Source organism: Octopus bimaculoides, chromosome 21 (genome assembly GCF_001194135.2).
Source record: "Octopus bimaculoides isolate UCB-OBI-ISO-001 chromosome 21, ASM119413v2, whole genome shotgun sequence".
Lineage (NCBI taxonomy): Eukaryota > Metazoa > Mollusca > Cephalopoda > Octopoda > Octopodidae > Octopus > Octopus bimaculoides.
The window spans coordinates 39431387-39436886 of record NC_069001.1 but is presented as its reverse complement, the minus strand read 5'-3'; the positions used below and the strand labels follow the sequence as shown (position 1 = coordinate 39436886).

The 5500-nt window shown below is 38.7% G+C and overlaps 1 protein-coding gene across 1 annotated transcript in view; it reads right to left on the bottom strand.

The window, feature by feature from the left end:
* LOC106879088 (voltage-dependent calcium channel type A subunit alpha-1) overlaps positions 1–5500 on the bottom strand; it is a 464783-nt gene that overhangs the window by 410267 nt on the left and 49016 nt on the right. The gene's annotated exons all lie outside the window — the stretch shown is intronic.

Below are 5500 nucleotides of genomic sequence, written 5' to 3'. Positions count from 1 at the left end.
TATATAGCAGAGAGCTTCGTCCAGTATTGTAATGTATATAATAGATTGAAAGCTATGCTAACATATGAATAAATAAAGTACAATTGGCAGAGAGAAGTGACAGTGAAGAAGCTAAATGTGATTGTTGTCTGTGTGAGAGAGAGGTTGGGGAGAAAGAGATATGAAACGTGAGAAGGAGAAATATGCGCGAAATAGCAGGAGAATACGATACAGCCATCTTGGCGTCTGCCACTAATCAGAAGAGGGTAGGTTGATGTGGCAAGTGAGACTGATTAGTTTTTCCTTGATTATTCTAAAGACCATCAACAAGGTAATGGAACTGCTTCCAAACAAGAATAAAAACCAGGTTACTAATATGTTTCGCCTGGAATTTAAGTTGATTCTAGAGTGATAAATACAAAAGTGATTAGAATAGTTTAAATTTATTCTGATATCTTAAGTTCGGTACAGATTTTAGGAGAAAGTTCTAAGAGCCGTGTGGGCTTTCATTGCGTCTCCAAGGAAATTATTAGCGTGATTCAACTGGAATGGCTTTAATCCTGAGCTATAACATTGGAATTCTTCATTTCTCTACGATGCAGTCACAGTTGGAATTAGCAACATTAACCCCTGATAGGGGCCGATTTCCAGTGCGTATAAGCGACCGATATCACAAGCTACCCTTCGAACGGGATTCTGATCCGTTGTATTAACAGCTGAGTGAACTGAAACAACATGAAAATTAGGTGTTTTTGCTCGAGGACACAACACAGCGATCGTCCTGGAATCGAAACCACAATCATAAATGCAACTTCCTAATTACTAAGCCATGGGCCTTGACTGTTAGAAAGTGATTCGTTTAAGGAGTTAATAAGAGGAGGGGGAGGAAGGCCAGAGCTGATGATGACTCCGCTTTTCCGGATCCTCCGGTAGAAACAAACGAGGCAGTTACTTCCAGATTTCAGTTGTGACCAGAATTCATGCAGCAGAACGGAATTCATCTAAAAGTTACCAAGGACTAACCTAGATGACAGTTTAGCAGCACCATTTGGAAATAAGGAATGTGTGATGTTAAACCATTTCCCACGGCTATTGTTGGGTGTTGTTGCACTTGTTATTTAGCAACGGAAAACCTTGATCGAACAGACCTATGACCAAACATTGCAAGCGTGATTCGTTTGCTCTGGAATATATAGAACCATTTTATTTAATATGTCCTGTTTTTATTAAGGGGGTTCTGATTTGACGGTGACTAAGCTACAATTCTCGTATAACTATTGTCTTTGACTAAAACTGACTCGTATAGTGCTGACTGTTACCGTCTCATAGTACCTATTATATTCAGATAGAGTCAGCGAGAGTATATATATCAGTCATAAATGCAGCACAGTCCCATGAATTTTGCATGACATTGAATAATCTCGATCAACAGTCACAGATAATTTTAAATATCTCTGTTGTGAGTCTCTGCAGCAGAGTTAATCTTCAACAATCTCTCCGGCTAACTCTAAGTATCTGCTCATTTCTTATTGAAGGCCATATTGTACTCTACACAGAGATAATAAGGTAGCCTCCTCTACACGGTCCCTTTATATGTTAGAAATAGCGGCAATATTGCCCTGAGATGATATTTAGCACTCTTAAAACGGGACAGGACGCATTGGACAATGAAGCCCTCAACAGACTGTGACAAAGACAAGAACAAAGGCGAGAGGTTTACTGCTCGAATAGCTTTTGGTTACAGAAAACAGTGATCGGAACTGACCCCCTGGAAATGAACGGCACCAAATAACCCTGTTTCCCTGACATCTACCACCACCACCACCACTGCTCCTCTGTGACAGTGTGCATGCTCCTATGTAAGTGCTAGACATGCTGAAAGGAGCAGCCAAATCTTCATCAAATTAAGTCCTACTCTTGTAAAAACAAAAGCAGTTTTCCTGAAAAGAAAACAAAAGGGATGGTCACGATAAGAAAGCCTTTCAACATAAATCTATTCAGTTGACCTGAAACTAACCAACAACTCTGCATTGTTATATATATATATATATATATATATATATCCTGGTGGTTAAGACAGGTGTATCATATTCAAGACACAAATCGACACACTGTATAAACATAGAAAACACATTTCTGCGTGCACATGCACTCCATTCTCCATCTGAGGAACACGTGTACCCGAAACCGAGTGACAGCTGAGTGAAAGCATTTTATAGGGAATCTTTCTCATAAACAGTCGTAAATAATCGAATCATATTGAGGTCGATCAAATAGATAGACAGATATTTATTTATAGATTCTCGCACAAATCACTTCACCTCCACACGTACATTTCTATGGGTATGTATTGGCAGTTTTTCGGACAAAACTATTGATTTTGCAGCAGGAGAAGCTAACCTTATTTACTTCATGTCTTGTTCAATCCTGTGTGCATCGTCTCTAGATTTCAGAGAGAATAAAATGGATAAATTCACGCATGTGTGTATACATAACAAACGCGTGTATATACGGTTGTGATTTTGAGTGCGTGCGTGACTGTGTATATAAATATGCATAGAATCATACTAACGCTCACAAATATATTTCTTGATAAACACACGTGCATACATACACACATATATATATGCATGCGTGTATGTGTGTATGTGCGCGTGTGTGAGAGAATACATCGATAAATATTCATAATTCTATGTATACATGAAAAAAGTATATCTGTAAATATTAGTCGTATGAAGATTTACATATACATAAATTACAGACATGCATATGCATAATATAATCAAATTGGTGCTTGCATTATATATATATATACATGCACACACGCGCGCGAACGTTCGTCAATGTGTTAACAGTTCCATCACTTGCAAAACCTCGTGCTGTGTTTTATATTCCGCATATAGCGGTTCAACAAATTAGAAATCGATAAAAGATGCACCGCATATACGAAACTTTCAAATGTGGACAGACGGGTAGTCAGAGCTACAGCATGGCCGCAGTTCACTGACTGAAAGCAATAATAGGATACAGACATCACGCACGCACGCACACACACAGACAGACAGACATACTCACACACACACACGCACACGCACACACACTTGTAAGTGTGAGTGTAGTGTTCAGCTTCACAAATAACTTGTTTGTGCGTGAAAAACATAATTATTCTGAAGTTGGTGAAGGGGAAATATTTTGATATTGGCATTCTGACAGGTTTTGTTTTATTTGTTAAAAAAGATAAAAACTTTTTCAATGCTAAATACAAAATAATAATCACAACAACAAGAATAATGGTTTTAAATGTTGGCACAATCCCGGCAATTTTAGGGGAGGGGTAAGTTGATTACACCGAGCCAGGGGTTTAACTGATGGTTATTGTATCGACCCCAAAAAGATGAAAGGCAAAGTTGACCTCGGCGGAATGTGAACTCAGAACGTAGCAACGGGCGAAATGCCGCTAAGCATTTCGTCCGGCACGCTAACATTTGTCAGTTCGCCGACTTTATAATAACAATAACAGTAGTAGTAGTAATAATAATAATAATAATAATAATAATAATGGTGATGATAATAAGAGTAGTAGTAGTAGTAGTAGTAACTGAATAGAATTCTGATCTAATCCAGTGCAGGTAGACAACAAAGAATAATAGTTGAGTTTGGTGATGAGTGAGAGTGAGAGAAAGAAAGAGAGAGAGTGGGGGGAGAGATAAAAGTAGAGGAGAAACTCTGATATTTAATCGAATTCTTTCTGTTTCTATAGTTAAATGCAGGTAATTCAATTAAATCTTGTATTGAAGTTACAGAGTCCAGGTAGGAGGAGGACGAGATTTCCTTTCAATCCATTCATTAGATTTTCTGTAAGAGATACTTCAAATATAATTATATTCATATTTGTATTAAAACACTAGATTCGGCGGCGCCGAAATTATAGACAAAAATCAGAAAAATTAATTAATTTCTATTAGAAATAAGAAGAAAAATAACAAAGAAATCCTCGTTTAATGACGTTCAAAATTAGCTTCAGAAAGCTGAAGTATATATTTAGCCAGACTGCAGGAGTTTGAATAGCATATGTCTTCTCTTGTTATAATTGATGTTAGCGTCATTGGTGAGCAGCATCACCATTCTGGCAGGTCGTGGAAACTCACTCAGTTACAGGGAAGAAGAACAACTTACCACACGTGTGAGTGTGTGTGTGTGTGTTTGTGTGTTTGGGAATTGCATGAGTATATGAGAGGACGGGTTTGTATGTTTGGAAACTGTGTATGTGTGCGTGTGTATGAGAGTGTGTGCAAAAGAGTAAGCGCATGTATCTGAGAGGAAGCATGTGTGCGTGGAAGTGTATGAGCAAGTGTGCGGGGGGGGGGGGGCGCACGTGCTAAAAATGACCCGGAATGTCCAAATAGCCCAGAGCACCTCAGCATGAAAACCACAACGTCACATTTAATAGTATGGCAGGAATCCTCTGACTCTCCTGTTCTTTCCCCAGACCCAGTGCATCCAGCAGGCACATTATACAATGTCCTTTTTCTAAATCGGAAGGGCGTTATTTCAGATCGAATTTATTGCTGTTTCTCGCATGTCGAGCAACCAACTAGGGGTTAATCAACGGTTCCAAATCCCTATTCCATATATGGTACTGAGTGGTTAAAACGTTGGACAAACTACCTCGTGGTATTTGGTCCGATTTTCTACTCTCCAATTCAAACTTCGTCGAAGTAAACTTTGTCCTTCGTCGCTTTTGTGGTGGATAAATTAAATGACCAGGCAAGAGCGGGGTGGTGGTGGTAGAACAATTGTTAGAGCGTCGGACTGAATACCTGGTGGTGTTTGTTTCTTGTACCGCGTGGTAGACTTCGTTCCTTGGCCAGTTTAAACCCGCACCACTCATCTCCAGCTTTATATCTGTCCTGAAGACTGTCCACAGTTTTGGAGACTCTAAAAAGAAAAAAATAATAAAGGGGTTCTCTTGGTGTTGGGACCCCTTTCCCTGGTTTTACGATAAAAACAGACAAATACGAACTCAGCTAATGACTGGTACCTATTTTTATTACCAATCTAATGTGGTGATATTTTTGAGTAGCATCTGATCAAAGACGTTCCAACCGTGCCAGGGCTATTTTTCTAAATTAGGTTGTAATTATGCAGGATTGAAGAATGTGATTTGTGAATGATCTGGCTGCTATTTCTGCCAGGTCAAGCACCCGTCTACGGGGATATTATTTCTGAACAGTCACTACAATAAAGATGACATGTTGTACATACAAATGCTAGAGCCTTAATTTATAGAAAACCATAAATGGGGGAAGAGGTCTCATACACATTTCTGAGAGAGAGACAGAGAGAGTGGGATAGAGAGAGAGAGAGATGGGTAGATATATAGTTAGCTTGATAGAGATACATGGAGAGATTCTCACACACATTATATATGAAGCGGTGCTCCGGCATGGCCGTAGTCAAATGACACAAGATAAAAGAATATATATATATATATATATATATATATATATATATATATATA